This window comes from Saccostrea echinata, unplaced genomic scaffold (genome assembly GCF_033153115.1).
Source record: "Saccostrea echinata isolate AGI-Se365-2 ecotype Australia unplaced genomic scaffold, CSIRO_AGI_Sech_v1 ptg000009l, whole genome shotgun sequence".
NCBI lineage: Eukaryota > Metazoa > Mollusca > Bivalvia > Ostreida > Ostreidae > Saccostrea > Saccostrea echinata.
The window spans coordinates 6,814,570-6,835,562 of NW_026889758.1; the positions used below are offsets into that span (position 1 = coordinate 6,814,570).

Below are 20,993 nucleotides of genomic sequence, written 5' to 3' on the forward strand. Positions count from 1 at the left end.
GTGTCTTCAAGTAGATCATTCTGATCATTTGTCTTGTTTATTAAGTCCATTTCACCAGAATGAACTTTGTGAAAAGAAATTAAAAAAAATCAAGTTTGTATATTAATTGGTAGTCACAGTATACATGTATTAATTTCACTTCTTTTGTGGCTATCTTTGAAATCTTATGCAAAATCTGATGAAATCTGATCTGATGAAATATGATTTCTTTTAATATTTTTTTCTGTCTCTCTTCAATTGTTTGTATAACTATTTTGTCAAGAATTTTTTTTAACAATTAATATTAAGTGTGTCTATCAATCACCATTGAATAAACATTTTTTAAATGTAAGCTATAAGACTTTATAAACAAAAAATAACCTCTCAGTGACCTTGATTTATTTCAGATTCGATAATAAAAAGAGATTAAAATATAAAATGTAATTGAAAAGCAATAGTCATTACTGACATTTTTTAAAGTAATGCATTACATTACAATTACTTGTAATGAAAGATGGACCCATTACACATTACATCCCATTACTTTGAAAAATTGTAATGATTACAATGCATTACCATTACACATTACCATTACCCCAGGTCTGATATTTATAATTATATTAAAACCCGTGCTAAGTATTTCGTAGTAACAGGTTACATGGGTAAGGACAGAGTGAAAGTCTAAACTCATGTCAATAAATACAGGAAATTGAGGGATTTTCGAATGGATGATCCAACAAAAAAAAAGAGTAACAGTTACTGTAAAGTATTATAAAACAGATTAAGCACGACCATGTGATACTCTAGTCATCTTTTGTAGTGGCATTAGAAATGAAACGTTGTTTAGATGGTAAAAGTAATACATGTAGTTCATTCCTCAACAATGTTACAATGCTCTGTTTCTGCTATCTCTTTATCTATATATTTTTGCTCAGAACATAAATGGTATAACAATTTGACCTCAGCTGACTCGAGATAAATTATCTGTAGTTAAGGAAATTATGATTACGTAAACCGGAAAAAGACAAATGGACCCCACCACCAATGTGGATGAAATATGGCGGAATTTAGGAAAATATGGTTCGTTTCAGGTTACACAGTTATTGTTGACGCTTGTGACGATATGGTCAGCTGCTTTTAGCTTGATGAGCTCAGTGTTTACAGGTAAAATTGATTGCACTTGTTCAAAGCTCCTACATTATATATGTGTCGCTCCATTTCATATGAGGTCGAAATTTCACTGAAAGATACGGCAATAGTTTTATAAAAACGATCAAATCAGGATTTAAAAAAGATGTAGGGTCGGGATTGGTTTTAGTCTTTATAAAAAGCTTATCGATTTCTGTTCCGGATAGACTGCATGTATGTCTCATAACACCGCTTTAATCATGTGCACATTTGTTTAATTGATGAGAGCAAAAATTTATTTGAAGCGCATTAATTCAATTAGGCTCTCATCAATTGAATTATTTATATTCCTGTGAAGCAGAATTAAATCAAAAACTTCTGGTCGCCCGCGTGGCGCATTGTTTAGAGCGTCTGCTCTAAAGTCAAGGAGTAAGGAGTCGATCCTTACGTCGCGGGTTCGAATCCACTGCGGGACGTGGAGACCTGTCCTTCGGATGAGACAGTATAAACCAAGGTCCTATCTCGCAGTAGGTGTTGGCACGTAAAAAGACCCCTCAATGATCAATGGTCTTGAGTGCCGAGCAAAGGTATAAATTTGCAGCCCTCCACCGTCAAGTGGCGTCTTCATATGAGTGAAAAATTATCGAGAGGGACGTTAACAACAAACAGACAAAACAAAAAGAAGAAGAAAACACGTGCGATGATCTTTAACTCCACATTTAGACATATCGACGATTTATTATCAATTAACAATAGTTAGGCACCTGATCCCACTTCCGGAATTTCCAGGGATCCATGTTTTATGCCCTCTTCACATAATTGTATTGTTTATAGATTATTGCTATGGCCGGAGACGTCATCCAAGTGTTTAACTTTTGTATCGGTTTAGGTACATGTATACATGTACAAATAGCTGATTTTTCTTATACAGACATATTTTCTGATGTTTCGCCTTTATAAATAATTTACATGTATTTTGGGGAATTAAAATTTTCTTTACTCTTACACGTTTGGCTTGGACACTTGCACTTCTGGTGAAGGGCGAATAAGGAAAATATTGATTTCGGACACTTGCTACAATTGGCACCTGAGAATTGTCTGGTTAAATTTATTTTTTGTTAAATAACACAATAAATATCAATTTTCATAAAGCAAATAAGCGACTGAATTGTTTCCATACCAGAAAAGTGCTCATCATCGAAACATTACATGTACAATGTTAATAGCTGTTTGCATCTTGTTTTTCATGTACTCATATTCGATTTAACATATAGAAGGCTTGACCTATGCAGTCTCATTGATGTACACCAATAGTAGCGTGTACCCGAAACCAATATTTTCTCTATTCGCACTTTACCAGCAGTGCCTTAGTTCTGAACGGAATTTAATTGAAATATGTGGAGATAACGAACAGTATTTGAGCTCAAAAGTCCATTAAAAATTACAAAATAAGGAGCAAACACGGACCTCTAAGACATCAGAGGTGGGATCAAATGCCATGGAGGAGTGAGCATCCCCTGCCGACCTGTCACACCCGCCGCGTGCTCCTTGTCATGATCGGGAAAATCCGTCGACAATTCAGTGTGTAAATAATGCCCTAACAAATAGTATGATAAAAGTCATTCAGCATTTTACTTAATGATAGATTGTATTTGCTGACAAGGTCATTGTATCGACCATAGAACTTACGAAATGATGACTTTAAACGAGACTGCTGATATTCTTGTTTCATCAAATTCTTTGCCAATAACTTACCTTGTTTTAGAAATTGTTCATACGAAGAGCATGCTCTGGCGTATCGAATCAACTGAGAGATACAAACCCCGTATGCAGGTGATATATTATATGCAGGGTATATTGCTGTATTGTATATAAGTAATTGTATTGTATTGGTATATAAGTAAGGGAAGTTGACGATTGAAAAGTTTAAGTCATCACGTTTATCATAAAGCTTTGTTGTTAGATTACCATTTACGTCTTTTTCTAATAAAATATCCAAATATGAAACAGATGTGTCAGACTCTGTGGTATCTTTTATCTCAAGCTCACCGGGATATATCGTGTCGACATAAGAATGGAAATAACCATTGTTAATGACAATACGTCGTCGATATATCTAAATGTCGAGTTGAATGCCACATTAAGTGTTTTGTTCTTTTCATGTATAAGATTTTGGACAAATTCTGCTTCACATGAATACAAAAATAGGTCTGCTAATAACGGGGTGCATTAATTACTTATCAAAATTCCAATGGATTGTTGAAAGACCTGTTCTCCAAAAATCACACAGATATTGTCAATCAGAAACTCGAGCATCTTTTTAATGTCAACTTCAGAGTACTTGTGTGTACAATCAGATTGTTTTTTAACAAAGTAATTTTGCAAATGACCAATGACAAGGTAAATAAATTTACGAGTTCCATTTTTATTGAAAAAGCAGCTGTCAACGATGTCAGAAAGTCTGGACTTTAATTTCTCGTGGGGAATTGTTTTATATAAAGTTGAAAAGCTTAAACATTTTTCAGGACACAAACCTTCATTCCAATGTTCACCAGTGGAGAACCTAACGTTCAATAGGATGGCTAACAACATGTCGGATAATTTAGAGATTGTGTACAAGGAATGTAGCATTGCTTTATACCAGAATAACAGTAATGGTAAGGTGTTGAGGGAGGAGATTACCTGTCCAGTTGGTTATCAGTATACCATGCCAAGAGATTCAAGTCTTGTCACGGAGGTAGTGTTTATTATAGACACCATACTACACTTAACTACAGTAATCACTTTCAGGGCGGAAGTATATAATTTTCCTCTTGTCTGTTTAAAATGTTTGGCAAATCATATTTATCTTTGCCTTTTCCAAATAAAGACATAGTTTACATGTTTGACTTAGAGTCAAAGTTATATTGCGAAGGATATGTTATACATACATATTCAGTTTGATTTGGTTTGTGATGACGAAGGATTGGCAGAAGTATCCCAGATGCTGACGATGGCGGGGATGGGTTTTGGAGCAATTTTCTCGTCCATCATTTCTGACAGATATGGACGGAAAGTGGTTCAAGTTGGAGCCCACGTGGCCATTTTTTTGGTCGGTTTTGGAGTGGCTTGTTCGCCTAATTATACTGTATTGATTATTCTGAGATTTATAACAGGGGCACTTCAACAGGTGAGCAAAAAATTAAACATCTACATGTATTTAATCAAAACTCATTCACAAAAATGGCAAATTTCATGCCACCTTCGCTCATAATGACCATTGAAATAGAATGCCCCCCCCCCAAAAAAAAAGAAACAAACAAACAAAAGATGCTGTTATAACACAGGAATACTATAGTGCTCACACGTACATGTAAGTATGCACCTGGGCAACTAGCAAAGAAGCCACCAATATTATTCTTTGGTTTATATAAAATATAAATTAAATTGAGTATAAAATGCTTTGATGAGCAGGTGCCCTACATGCCTTATTTTAGTATTTTACATAAATCATTATACCAGTCTGAAATTAAAGAATTAAATGAAATCAATTTTGTTTAAAAGTGAGTTTTGTAAAGACGATTTTTGTGTAAGACGAAAACGCATGAGTGATCAAGGAACGTAAATCAACAATCAATCATTTCTAAAAACTGACACTTCGCCATCTAAAATTTAAAAGTTCATCAAAATCGTCATGCACTAAAATAATTTTAACTAATAATAATATTATTTGTTGTTTTAACAACATATTCCAAAAATGTTCTGATAATGGGTCTGAAAATTTATAACAACTTTTTTTTACACAAAACATTTTTAAAAACTTCAAACATAATTTACTTCATTAAACTTAATTTCAGACTGGTATTGAATTTATTGTAAACATAAAAAGCCCATGTTTCTCCTGAACAGTTTATGCTCAGTTTGATACATACAGCTCCACTAGTTACGAAGGAGAAAACAATGAGAATCAAGAGCTTAATTACGAGTATTACTCGTCCAAAGTCAGCTGTGCTAATCTTAAATTTTTACGTCAAAAGTTCAATATTTTTAAAGTGATTGATATACAAAAGGATTGTTTTATTGCAAAAAATAAAAGAACATTATTCTTGGAAAAAAAATCAACTTGAAATGTTTAACAATAAGGTATTTTGAAACGAAAGTATGGAGAAGCTCTCAGAAAAAATTGTGTCACAAATTTACTATATGAATAGAAAATTGTATCTTTGTTGGACAAATAGAGCTTTTTCAAAATATTTCACCAATTCTTATTACAGAAGTAAAATATGAAAAATTCTTTATTAAAAAGCAGTAATCAAAATAGTGCTATTGAAATAAAAAATTGTAACATCTCATTGACACAAAAAGTTAATGATTTACGTTACAAAAATGCATTGCCATGAAACCCTTTAAACTTTAATTCACAGTTGCATTGTTTACATTTTAATTTTCTACGCTTATTCAAAAAAATAAAACCAGTTAAATGAATTGAACTTGGATGAATATTCTTAGAATTCAATGACAATAACATTCTTCTTTACATCACACAACATCTGTTTTTGTAAACAGGACACGAGCTCTGTTATCGTTAGTGTTTATGTTTCACCTAGTCCGAAATATCTGACAATATCTGACGTTTTCTAGGCTTTTTAACGATTTGATATTTTACCTGCCAGGAAAACGCCAGAACCGGCGCCATTACGAAAACTGGAAATCGCCGTCTCCAACTGGAGTTGATTTTCGATACTTCCAAACCGAATTAAATGCCAAAATCACAATTTATCAATAGCACAATGTTTCTAGTACTCGCCAATATCGATGAAAAGAAAACATCACTCCACATTTCGATACAGTACTTGCAAGATTTCAAAATGCACGAAATGAAAACAAATCTCGACAGTAAGATAAAATATTTTCATCTGACTGTACATTTCATGAACGAACCATAAAAACGATGTTGTAGTATTAAAAGTATTGTACTGTTGATAAGTTGTGAGATTGAAATTTAATTCGGTTCGCAAGTATCGAAAATCAGCCCGAGAATGCCGCCTCCGGTTGGAGGCGGCGAATTTCCATTTTCATAATGACGCTGGTTCTGACGTTTTCCTGGCACTTAAAATATCAAAATCGTGAAAAAAAGCCTGGAAAACGTCAGATATTTCGGACTATGTTTCACCGAGTGTGTTCTATTTGTTAAACTCTGCACAAATCACTGAACAGGGACTAACAATACTGTTGAGTTGGTGCTCCTTCTCGAATTTCTGCTCTGAATTTTCTGGATTATAGTTTTAATATTTTTCATTAATACACAACAGAATTTCTATTTTTCTCAAATATGAAGGATAAAGTTTACTTTGTGAAAGTGTAAGGATGTGCGAATCAAACGCGTCCCGAAATTCGTATTCTCAGTAATTTCAAGATAAAAGAAGTTTCTGAAAACGCTTTTGATATATTCCCGTCTGAAATGCTGTAGCAACATATAAGTCATGTTATTATTCTTTGTTGAAAAGATGTTGTTTTCTAAGAAAAATATGTTTAATATTTCTTCTACAAATGCATAGAATTAAATATTTCAGTATAATCTTTAAAATTTAAAACATTTTCTTGTGACCCCTTATCTACCTTTAATACAGCAGTTACATGGAATGCAAGTCACTGAATCGAATTACCAGCATCAATGATGCCATTAATTTATCATAACGATTTCAGTTCTAAGGGCCAAAAAAGCATCATTTTGGGAAATACATTACAATGATTAACCTTATATTTGATTCCTATTATATTTTATCCAGTTTCTCTGTTTGGGATTAATACTCAATAACATCTTTCATCCAAATATTTTTTTTTTCATTATGAGTTGACATACAGGAAACTACTGAAAATGTTCTCTTCATTAATAGATACCGGTATGAAATATAGTGGACATTTTTTCATAGTCATTGGCACAACTTAACTGAATTAGGGCATACTGTCGTATGTCATCATCAAATTTCATTTTGCATGTACGAGTATATATATTGGAATGATATGAGTATATATATTGGAATGATAGAGAAATTATTCAATTGTTTTAAAATGAAATAAATATGTTGGAAAAATGCACAAGATAAATCATTTATGCTTTTTAAAATGAATAGGCACTAGCAATGGTGGGGGCAGTTCTGACTATGGAATGGCTTCCGCAAGAGTGTCGTTTTCTTTGTCAAGTGTTCAGTTTGTTATTCTGGACGACCGGCGTAGTGTTGGTAGCACCTATTGCTTTTCTGATGCGTGGCAATACGTGGAGAGAGTTGCAGCTTGTTTTAATTCTTTGCTCGTCCTACAGTCTCGTTCAATATTGGTATTTATCGTTAAACGTAAATGCATTTCCGATTATTCCTTTATTTTCACTTGTCAATAAATTTAGACTTCCTATAGTATTATTATTCTGCTTGACAGACTTCAAGAGGAATCAGTTAGATGGCTACTAATAAATGGCAAAACAGGTCAAGCAGAACGAATACTTCGAAAAGCAGCCAAGCGCAATAAAGTCAATTTTGACGATGTTATTCCAAAGCGCATAGTAGAAGCATCTAATAGAGGCACTGATAAAGAAAAGGCACCTGGAATGTTAAATGAGGATAATCACAAATTATTGAATTCAAAACAAGAAAAGATTTGCAACGACAACAGTTTCAAAGTACAGCACTACACAATGTTCACATACTCAGGAATAAACGTTTACTGGTGAACTCTCTGATTATGTGGTTTACCTGGTATGTATTTTTTTTTAAAGAAACGATTTTAATCTTTGATTATTCTCAGTTGTTATAACAATTGTTTTCTAATTCTTCTGATAAGGACAACGAATAGTCTGACGTACTTTGCCCTCGCCTTAACGTCCACAAGTCTTTAAGGACGTTCGATCCTGAGCTTTTGAGCAGATCTTGGTCTGGAGCTTTATTTCTAAAATTCTGCATTATTTTTAAGTTTTAACATTAAATCTGGATTCTACAATGCAAATTATACTATGTCCAATGAAAAAAACGCGATTAAATTTCATTCAAATAGGATTAAGCCAGGAACTATATTTTGTGGCGGAAGATTTTTTAGAAGAAAATGATCATTTTTTCCCTTTTGAAATATATACAGTACTGTTAAGTTTAGATTCCTATATTTCCATGCTGGTTGCACACAGAGCTATTTTGTGCATTGAAATGTTTAATGCTGGTTCTAAAATATTAATTAAATCAGTTTTTGTGAATTCTATCATCATATTGTGACAAATATAGAAAATATATTCTGAAACTCCAGGAAAAAATTGAGCCAATTTTATCATAAAATTAACAGTTTTTTAGTAATATCTAAAAAATAACACCATAGACCTCCACTTTTGATTTTCTTTTCTGAATATATAAGATAACCTTGATCAATCTACTTAAATTCAGCAAAAGTTTAAGACTTTAAAATATTTTTCTTGCTTGTTAAATTTTTAATGCCCGAAAAATGACATTTTGTGAGTGCAGAAAGGTCAAATAATTGATTATGCGAAGCAATTTGAAAATTTTTCTTTGTCACAATTTTAATGTGTCTTTTTTAAGAGAGAATAATAGCATACTTTGTACCATGATTTATATGGATAAAAAATATTGGAGGGAAAACTTCGAAGATGTTATTTTTGATTAAGACACAAATTCAGTGCAAAAAGATCATTTTAAATGTACTGTAGCGCGAAAAGAAGCATATTGACCCCCATTTTTTGTGTTGATTTTTAATTAAGCTATGTGTGTACAAGCTAAAAATATACTTGACAAAAAAAGTTTAAGACTTTAAATATCAGGATCCAACCTCGTTAAGGCAACCGATATCTGAACTACTTTCTCAGTGGACCTGTAGAATATATTGCTTGTTTTTTGGAATATAACATGATGAAAAGGTTAGCACAAACAAAACTGAAAATAAAGTCAAGATGATATTACTTCTTTTATTTACTAATCAAATATTATAAATATTTTGGGGGGAGAAAAACAATGACATAATATGTACATAATATAATATTATATTTTACCTTTTCAATCTCAATGAAAGACATTATTTGATTATACTTAAATATGATAACATAATTAATCATTTAGAAACTTTTTTTCAGAATCGGTCGTCGAGTAATAGTTATTATATTTCATGCTACAACCGCTATATCCTTACTGACTGCAACACTTCTACGCTATTTTGCTGGTAAGACACATGACGCGCTGTCTAGTGTGCTGGTAAAACACACGAGACGCACTGTATTTCAAACACGTGACGCATTGTATTTCTATCATGCTTTAAACCGGTTACGGTAGCCTAGGGCGTTCGCTTCGTGAAAGGGAGGCCCGGGTTCGATTCTCGTTCGCCGCGCCTAGTCAAACCTAGAACGTAAACATAGGTTGTGACTTGTTCCTTCGTCAAGCGCTCGACATAACAAGTGACTATCCCGGGTCTTTCGGTTGAGACTTTAAAAACTGAGGTCCCGTGTCACGGTAAGCGTTGGCACGATTAACTACCGGTACTTACTGCTCAAAGGCCCAGAGTGCCGAGTATAGGTTTCAATTTGAACCGGTATATGGTGACATCTCTATATGACTTAAAAAATCTCGGAACAATATACAGTCAATCAATCAATCAAATCAATATAGTATGCTTCAAGACACATGATACATTACGAGATGTATTTCTAATATGCTGAAAAGACACATATGACGCATTGTATTTCTATTACGCTGTATAATTAGATTATTAATTCATTTTTAATTGTTCATTAATCCAGCATTTTATTTTTTGGAATCTTAAAGCAGAAGAAAACCACTGTATTTTAAAACATACTGTATCTTTTTGGGTAATATTAAAATGAATAAAAACGAGAAAATCATTTGCAGATGAAACAAACTGTAGTACAGAGCAGATCATCCTCATAACTTCAGTGGTCCTGAGTCAACACATTGCTTTTGGGCCCTTGACAAATTTCATTCGATATCTTCGGGCTTGCTTCTCTCATTAAGATATTTAATGTAAACAGACACCTAAAATGCACGTGTTACGCATTGTTTATCACCGAAAGGCATAATGTGATTGGTTGAGAGATAAGAAAAACAATCAAGATTTGTAATTTTCCCGAAAGACGTCGCTGCAGTCAGCCCGCAAGATATAGAATGGAATTTGTAAGGGGTCAAACGGCAACGTGTTGACTCAGGACCCCTGGCGTTGTGGGGATGAGAGCAGATTTAGTTCGATAACGCTGATCAGATTCGAATTCAACCGTCTCCATAAAAAGAGTAGTCGATTTTCAGAGCCCATGGGTTTCTGAAATAATGCTGATTAAACTGAACTTTTTGCTAATACCAACGGCTAGAGAATTAAAATGAGCACATACGAGGATTTCATTCATCAATACACATTTTCAGTTTGTCCAGATCTTGACTGATTGATTAAATGTGTTGATTAACTCCTATTCGAGATTTTTTTCGCTCATATAGAGACGTCACCGTATGCCGGTAAAAATGTTATACTCGGCACTTAGGGCCATTGAGAAGTGAAGTTTCTTTATCGTGCCAACGCCTACTGTGACACAGGACCTCGGTTTTTAAGGTCTCACCCGAAAGACCCGTGACTTCCACTTCTAATGCCGGGCGCTTGGCGAAGGAACAGTCACTGTCTATGTTTACGTCTACGGTTTGACGTGGCCTCCCTAACAGGAATCGAACGCCCTACCACTCTCTATCAAATAAAAAAATACTTTAGTTAACTATAATTTACTATAATTAACTATAGTTTACAATGGTATCAAAGGTTTTACAATAGTAAATCAAAGTTTAAACTTAAGTAAATCAAAGTCTTTTACTATGAATTTCAGATTGTTATATTTTATGTTCTCCAATTTACATATGCACATTTTTATATACAATGAAACTATTACTTGTATATTCACTTAATATTACCAAATTTTATATCACTGTTACCGAATTTAAGAGATTTTAAGCTTTGAAATCTCAAAAAACTTCCTGAGTAATTTAGTTTACTCTAGTAAACTATAGTTTTAAAACTATATTAAATTTTTGTCAGGGGTGCTAGGCTACCGTGACCAGTCAGTATGTCTAGAAAAATAGGGTTTATTCATGTTTATCTCAGAACTGAATTAATTATGTATGTCTCAGATGCAGGTTCAGCTATGATTACCGGTTCAGTGGTTTTTACCTTGATTGGGAAGATGGCAATAACTGGTTCATTCAGCACCATTTTCTTGCTCACCCCTGAGCTGTATCCAACTAATCTCAGGTGTGTTATCATTTCAAAGTCCAATTCAAACATATCATTCAACTCTCATTGGTTGTTTGCTCTGTAAGAATGCAAGAGCATCTTTTGTCATAGGGTGTAGACCTAAAATTCAATTCTTATATTTTGTGTGACGGAAATGTTTTCTACGCATTTTTATCCATCGTTTCTTTTCTTATAAGTACATGTATGATTGACTAATTTCTAATGACAAAAAAAAAAAAAATCACATTTATCAATGGGATAATCTTGTTGGTAGATTATCATAGCAATCATATCCTTGCTTAAAACAAAAAAAAAATTTAAAAATCCAAAAAAAAAATTTCCTATGTAACACGTATGATCGGATTCTTGCAAGGGATATATGTGTTTTCCTCTCAGTCTATCTGAGTTAAAGTTTGGAATCATTATTGTGACCCGCTCTAAGTATACATTGTACATAATTTTTTCTCTTACCTAGAGACAAGAGCCGAGTAAGGTACAACTTCTTGCGCCGTGTTTTCCATAAATTCCTCTTGAAAGAGAAGCGTTGGTTGTTTCAATCTTCTTAAGATTTATTATCCCTAGAACTTAACATCAGTCTTTTGGTTTTACTTGCCAGAGGTGCTTATACATGTAAATACAGTAAAACTCGGTTATAGCGAAGTCCTAGGGACCTGTGAATTTTCTTTGCTTTACTTTACTTTGCAAGGAACTTTTGGAAAATTTAAAACAGCTTAAAAACTTACGACTTTTCAATTTTATACACAACCATTCCCCGCCAAAAATTAAAGTCCAGGCTTTTTGATATCATTGACAGCTGCTTTTTCAATAAAAATGGAACTCGTAAATTTACTTACCTTGTCATTGGACATTTGCAAAATTATTTTGTTAAAAACATTCTGATTGTACACACAAGTACTCTGAAGTTGACATTAAAAAGATGCTTGAGTTTCTGATTGACAATATCTATGTGGTTTTTGGAGACGAGGTCTTCCAACAATCTATTGGAATTCCCATGTGTACCAATTGCGCGCCGTTATTAGCAGACCTTTTTTGTATTCATATGAAGCAGAATTTGTCCAAAATCTTATATGTAAAAAGAAGAAAACACTTGCTGTGGCCTTCAATTCGACATTTAGGTATATCGACGACGTATTGACAATTAACAATGGTTATTTCCATTCTTATGTCGATACGATATATCCCGGTGAGCTTGAGATAAAAGATAACACAGATTCTGACACACCTGTTTCACATTTGGATATTTTACTTGAAAAAGACGTTAATGGTAATCTAACAACCAAGCTTTATGATAAACGTGACAACTTTAACTTTTCAATCGTCAACTTCCCTTACTTACAATGTATGCAGCAATATACCTTCATCACCTGCATAAGGGGTTTATATCTCTCAGTTGATTCGATACGCCAGAGCAGGCTCTACGTATGTACAATTTCTAAAACGAGGTAAGTTATTTACAAACAAGTTGATGAAACAAGAATATCAGCAGTCTCGTTTAAAGTCATCATTTCGTAAGTTCTATGGTCGATACAATGACCTTGTCAGCAAAATTTAATACAATTTATCATTGAGTCAAATGCTGACTGTCGTTTTTCATACTAATTGTTAGGCCATTATTTACAAACTGAATTGTCGACGGATTTTACCGTTATTTCCCGATCATGAAAAGGAGCACACGGCGGGTGTGACCGATCTGCAGGGGGTGCTTACTCCTCCATGGCACCTGATCCCACCTCTGATGTTTTAGAGGTCCGTGTTTGCTCTGCTCCTATTTTGTATTGTTTAATGGACTTTTGAGCTTGAATACTGTTCGTTATCTCCATATATTTCATTTGCTATATCCGTATAAAGAATTCATTAACGTATATATAACGTATTCGCAATATGCATCTTTTCCTTCAAGTATGAATACCAAATATGTTCAGGGAGGTATTTAATACAAAATTTTACTTGGAGTACTAAATATTTCGAGGAATTGAATTTCAAATATAAATACTTATAAAAAATAATGTCAGTTTAATGTTTTGAAATTTAAGATATTGAAAATTCGTCATAAACGATGTAATTTGCGTTATCTTTAACCTCTACGGGACAGAAAATCAGTTCGCTATATCCGTAAATTCTTCATATCAGAGTTCGTTATAACCGTAACATTTTCCAAGGGTTTCTTAAGAATTTTGCTGGGGATCACTTATTCACTTATTTACTATACCCGTTGTCAATTCTTAAGATTTTAAAATAAAGTAATCAGAGAAAAATCAAAGATAAATCAGAAAACGCCTTGTACTCTATCCTACCTCTGCAACCATAATGTAATGAGTATGATCGGATTCTTACAAAGGATATAGTATTTTCCCTCTTATTCTGAGTTGGTGATTGGAATGATTATTGCGATAACTTTATCTCAGGCTGAGGGTAAATTACATTGTACTATTTATTCTCTTATCTAGAGACGAGGACTAGTAAGGTACTACTTCCTGTGCCGTGTTTCTTCCCTAGGTTATAATTGCTAGAGATCTTGGTGTCTTACTGCACACAGAACTGATAATCATTTCCCTAGGATTAATTACCACTGGTTCTTACAACTAATCTTATTTGACTGCCAACTTATTCTAGCGCCCACTTCTTCAGCTAACTTCTGAATGTCTGACTTCCCCAAAGCTTCACTTTATATATCCTTTGACTATTTCATATCAAATTTGGTCATTCTATTACTTAATGTCTCCATTGGGTTTTACACCCATAGCGGCTATAACCACACAACGGCAATGAAAAAAACCCATACACATTAACAAGGGAAAAGAAGTTTCATTCATTATATATTCAATCTTCAATTACTTTATAAAAGCTGTTTGTTCTTGGTAGATGTTAAAGAAAAGGGTTTAAAAGTTATGCGACACTTTCTATTTGCAAATTTATCTACTAGTATTTACTATGGTGGCATATTTCTGCTGCCTACATGCAAGATAAATTATGTTAACATGCGAGAAAAGTATATCAACATGCAAGATAATTATGTCTACATGCATAATAATTATGTTGACATGCAAGTTACCAATCTTTTAGAGAATATAATTTTAACGTTGGTAATCTTACTTACTTACGCCAGTATACGACATCATACAAGCAAGATGCAACAGAATTATGTTGACATGTGTCTTATTTTTGTTAACATGCAAGATAATTATGTTAACATGCTAGATATTTATGTCAACATGCGACTTGTTTATGTCAACATGCTACTTATTTATTTCAACATGCGAGTTAATTATGTCAACATGCGAGTTATATTTTAAAATCCAAGATATTTATGTCAATATGCAAGATAAAAATTGCATGTTGACATAATTAACACGCATGTTAACATAATTATTTTGCATGTTGATATAAATAAGTTGCATGTCAGCATAATTATCTTGCATGCTGATATAAATAATTTGCATGTTTACATAATTATCTCGCACGTTAACATAAATGAGTTACACGTCAACATAATCCTGTTGTATGTTGCTTGTATGAGGTCATAGAATGGCGTTAGTATATAAGTTTACCAACATTGAAATTAGATTCTCTAAACAGATTTGTGACTTGTATGTCAACATGATTATTTTGGACGTTGACATAGATAAGTCGCATGTCTAAATTATTATGTTGCATGTTAACATAATTTGTCTTGCATGTTGTGGGGCAGAAATATGTCTCTCCGAATTTTCTATTTCAAGGAATGTTGGAATTGGAATGGCATCAGCTTTTGCTCGGATTGGTGGCATGCTGTCGCCTTTTGCGGGAACTTTGGCGCGTGGTTTTTTCATTCTCTTTACTACAATTATTTAATCCAAAATTCGAAATTCATGTACCGGTCTTGTAGAGTAGGCTTTCCCCTCTAAAATCTTTTCCCCCGGAAAACTGACTCTATTGTAGGATCCCCCTACCCCGGAAAATAAGCTCTGGAGTAGGATTTCTCCCATGGAAAAATGACTCTAGTGTAGGATTTCCCCCACGAAAATCCCACATCGGATTCAAGTTTCGGGGGGGGGGGGGGTTTCGGGGTCCTACTCTGTTTAATAGTTATAGAGTACGATTTCCCCCGGAGCTAAATCCCCCCATAAAATATCATGACTGTACTTATGTATTAGGGGAAGGGGCCACATATTGTTACGAGTGTTCCTTCTTCGAAATAGTGACCAGTTCCACTGAAACAGACAAAGCATGAAAAATGAAACTTTAAAATCTCATTTTTCTCAGTACCCGTCCAGAAAAAAAAAGAATTTAAATTTTTTTATTCTTTTCATCTGGTCAAACTGTCTTCTGAAAAAAAACGTAGAATGTAATCGGTGGACAAATTTTCAATTTTTTCCATAGAAACAAAAAAGGAATTTTATTTAAAATGGATTTTTCTCTTCAATCGTATTTCAAACAACATGTACATAAGTGTCTCTCAAAAATTCTGGTGTTTCAATATTGCCTTGGAAGTAAGAATGAGATATTTCTAAAAAATTAAAATTTTGCAAAACTTTTAGAGAGTATGTGTTCTCTACTTTCAAATCCAATAATACATCGCTTGGGTCGAGGGGACATACTTATGCTTCCGCTTTCAAAAGCAGTGTTTCTTGCATTGTTGGGTTTATTGATTTGACTTTTTTTTCCTTTGAAGAACTACAAGATTATAATACTCACAAAATGGCATGTGCATGGAACCCATCAATAACGTAAATTTTAGAATTTTTTCGCACACTCTTTGAAAAAAGGATGGATCCATAGACAATCTGATTAAAATCAGATCCTTTGATCCGCTCACATAGATCGCTACACAAGGAAACGATCTATGTGAGTGGATCAAAGGATCTGATTTTATCAGATTGGATCCATAGATGAAATACTGGACCTTTAGAGGGCAAACAAATTGTCAGATCATTAAAAGTGTCATATAATTTTAAAATTTATTGTGAGCAAACACGTACCGCTGCTCCGAGATAGGGTATTGAGACATTGAGTCTTACGATTTTTAAGTGACTCATTTTGCGATTTCTTACGAGTTAAAATTTTGGGTTGAGACCCAATGATTTGAACTCTTTGTTATTCAAAAATTATTGAGTCGAAAACGTTCATATTTTCATTAAAAATCAATTGACTTTCATAGAAACGTTTTGTCACATTATTGCCATAAGATTCAAACATTGATTAAAAAGAGGAAATCCTACTCTTAGAGAGAAAGAGGGGGGAATTCGGCTCTAGTGTGAGATTTTCCCTAAGGGGGAAATCCTAGAGTACAGATTCCCGGGGGGGGGGGGCGCTGGCTATTGGGGAAATTCTACTCTACAACAATGGTACTCCTCCAATTGAGTTTGATGATATCAGCTCCGTAAAGACAATATTTATCGAACCTAAGGGATGAAGTGAACATTTTTAAGAGAACTGCAAAATTGTATTTTTTATACCTACCTGTAAACATGAATAAAAAACATGTAATTTTTGATATTTTTATTATATTCGGAATAGTTATAAAGCGTTTTCCGCCGATCAGGATTGCGAAAACCACCTGTTCATATGAAGACTTGATTCTGCTTTAATATGGATATGTGCATTTCATAATTTCATAAAAATATATTCCTTTATTTCAGGCCAAATATATACCATGGGCGCCTGGAGCAATCTTTGCTTGCATGTGCTTTGTGGTTACCATAGCAGTTCTCAAGTTACCTGAAACTCAAGGCGTTGAACTTCCCTCTACTGTTATAGAGATTGAAATGTGGCATAAACAACTTCCTGGGGCAAAGAAGACAAAGCAAAGGACAGATAGTATTGACAGTATTGATAAGGCCATTGAATGATACTTTATAATGTAGAAATTATGTGAACTAAAGGCAAGGAAAAATATGCGATACAGTCACTTGTGATATAAGCCGCAGGATAATATACCTTAAATGCAAAAAAAAAAAAAATGTGTAGGAAAGGTCTGTTCTGTTGAACTTGTATAGAACTTAGAGTTCAGCTTTTATATGGTTTTTAAATCATACATTTTTAGAAGAAACTAACAATGTTGAAACGGCTAATTGTAATAATGCTTATTGTACAAGTATTGTAATAAATAAGCCATTGCACAGTTATTTTTCCTTTTTATCCTAAATATAAATTAGTTTTAATTGTAACAGTGGCCGTTACAGATGTTCCCCAAACGCTCCCCTTACTCCCTTTGGGGCCGCTTTCCCTATAAGCTTCATTAAAATCTTTGTATTATAGAATTTTACAACATATTTATAAAGAATTCAGAGAAATAACAATGCATATATATCACAATAAACAAAAGCAAATCAGATTTAAGTACACGTACATGCACATGATTTCAAAAATTATCAAATACATGTACATCATCTCATAAAATGCAATCAGTAGTAAAAAAAAAAGAGATTTTGACGCAAAATCTGTTGTATTTACGCATGCGTTTAGAAACTCTTGTTCAGATTTCGGTTTGCTGCTCTTCAATGGTATTTGTCATGAAATCTATCCAACAGGTCTATCTGTTCTATACATGTATATAACACTTCACAATTTACAAAAAATAAAACGCACTGATATTGCATCTTCTATTGTTTAATGACATGCTGGGCTTATATTCTTTAATGATATTGCTGAGCTACAAATTCTTGTTGGAAAAAATGTGATTTTTCAAGTGTTAAAATAGTCATTTTTTGTTCTAAAACTGGTATTAAAGATAATTATTTATTGGTAAAAAAAAAAAAAAATAACAAAAAAAACAAAAAACAAACAAACAAACAAACAAACAAAACAAAACAAAACAAAAAAAAACCCCAACAGATTTTGAATTTTATTTACGGGTACTTTAAGTACAGTTACTCAATACTAGTATAAGGGGATACTTTTTCCTCCTAGCACTTGATCCCACCTCTGGCGTTTCCAGGAGTTCCGTGTATTTGCCCTGTTCACGTCTACAGGATTAGAGAGATTGATCACGGTTCGTTAACTTCACATTTATCACCATTATCGATTAAGGAAATGACAATACACTTTAATATAATAAATACATTTCATAAATATATGAATTCTACGGAAGATTACGCCAGGCGATGGGTCAAATATGAAAAAGGGGCGATTGACGGGCAATGTGAAAACCATATATCCTTCTGTGTTCAATTATTCAGAAATGAAAAAAGAATTCGATTACACGATCAGTATGTACTGGTCCCAGCTGACAAAACGGGCAACAACATCGTCTTTTTGTATTTTGTATTTAAACATATTTTATTGAAACATAATCAATAGGATTGGACACAAGTTTTACCAACTTAGAATTGTCCTCTCCAACACAAACAAAATGACATATACACGTGATGTACAACAAACAAATGTACAATACAAAAAAAGTGCAGGGAAATAAGAAAAGGGTGGGGGGAGGTGCAAAGAAAGAAAGAAAAGGGGTTGTAATAGATACAGAATAGTTACGCTGGTTATTCATAAAAATATTTTCGATTTTTTAATATATTTGTGTACGACTTTAACTATGTTCATATTATTTTGTTGTCCCAAGTTTGAGTCCCCAAATAGAATTGTGTCAAGGTCTATTGTTCCTTTGTTATTTCTTATAGTGTGAAATAATTCTGCTCTTATTTCAGCATTATTCTTACAATACCAAAAAAGTGTTCAGTGTTTTCATTGGTATATTCACAAGAACACTGAGTATTATCTGAAAGCCTGACTTTAAACAGGTCTGACTTAAGGAGACTTACATTGTGTCTCATTCTAGTTAGAAATGAGTTTGTTTTCTTTACACCAAAGGAAAAATATTTTGGGGGAGGTTCACATTTAAGAAGTCTTTTTTTGAAAGCATTTACAATTTCAAGGTTTCTGATTTCAGAGGGCAAGGCGTCCCATAATGATATTGTAGATGGAAAGAAGGAAATTTTTTTTAATAAGTTCGTTCTACATTTGGGTATAACAATATTATTACAATTTCGTAAATCATACTGGGTTATTTCTGAGACTTCAGGAGGTAAGAGATTCGGTAAATAGTCTGGCGCAAGACCATGTTTTATTTTAAACATTAAACATAACTTTCTCTTTTCTCGTCTATAAGCAAGTGTTTCCCATCCTGTTTCATAATATAAAGAGTTACGGGGAGAGTAAATAGGAAGTCCAGTTACAATACGTGCAGCTTCTAATTGAAGTTTCTCTAGCCTTTCACAGTCAGCTGCAGAAATATTATCCCATACTTTTGATGCATATTCAAATAAGGGCCTAATAAATGTAATATACATCTTTGTTAAGAAATCACGATTTAATGATAATTTCAATTTTCTAAGAACTGCAATTTCTTTTGAAGCCTTTTTAATAATATTATCAATGCGGTTTGTCCATTTCCCAGAATTCGAAAACGTAAGTCCAAGATGACAGTGAGTAGAAGATGGAATGATTTCTTGACCGTCAAACTTAAAGCTTAGTTTGGATACTTCATCTTCACTACTGCCAAATATTAATATTTTGGTTTTTTCAGAATTAAATTTTACAAGCCAGTTTTTTGACCATTGGTTAATTTTTTCAAGATCATGGTTAGTAAATTTTTCTAAATCCTTCAAGTTTTTAGATGTGTTTGACACAGATGTGTCATCTGCAAATAGTCTAGAGAGACCTGAAAGTCCACATGGTAGATCATTTATATATACTAAAAAAAGTAAAGGCCCAAGAACAGAACCTTGGGGAACTCCTGCTTTCGTTCTTCTCACTGAAGAACTTGATGATTTAATTTTGTCCCGGCCTTTTTGTAAGGCTCATTATTTTAATTGTATTTTGGAGGAACTGGAATTTAATTCTGCTAGCGGTAATTCAACTTATATCCATAGCTCCCTTTCTAAGGATGAAATTCTTCAAAATCATGTCAGTTTAAATATTTTTAATATTCCCAACAATCAAAATGAATTTGAATTACCATACCTATTTCTTACAAAGAAAGATATATAGCGGGTTCCAGTAAATGTTCTACCAAGCCTCTTTCTTCACTTCTCACTAAAATATTAACAGCAGTGAAGGAAGAAACTTCAGAAGTACTGTACAACAATATGTTCGAAAAATGGTGTAAATCAGATGTGGATACTCAAAAATTCCAAGGAAGTTTTAGAAAATTTGAAATAATTTTTTTTACCAAAATCAATAACATCAAAACATACAACTTTTCAACACTTTGTACAACCATTCCCCAGGATAAATTTATGTCCAGGGGCCCGTTTTACAAAAGAACTTAAGACTAAGACCAAAAACTTCAGTAGATTACAACATTTTGCAAAATTAATTATTCTGTTTGAAATTGAAAAAATAGAAATATCTTTCTAAATTCTTTTAAAAAAGAATAAAGCCATTTTCAAATTAATGTTAAATAGAAAGTAATAAGCAGAATTAAATTTTGGTCTTTGTTGTAAGTTCTTTTGTAAAACAGGCCTCAGGCTTTTTGACATCATTAACAGTGCTTTTTCAATAAAAAGGCTTGAAATGAAAGATACCCTAGAGTCTGACACAACTTTTCATATTTGGATATTTTACTAGAAAAAGAAGTTAATTAATGATAGCCTAACAACAAAGCTTTATTATAAACGTGATGACTTCAACTT

At 33.2% G+C, this 20,993-nt stretch overlaps 1 pseudogene; it reads left to right on the plus strand.

Moving 5' to 3' along the window:
• The first annotated feature begins 1,007 nt into the window (after positions 1-1,007).
• Positions 1,008-17,483, plus strand: LOC133183229 (organic cation transporter protein-like; annotated as a pseudogene).
• Positions 17,484-20,993: the final 3,510 nt, after the last annotated feature.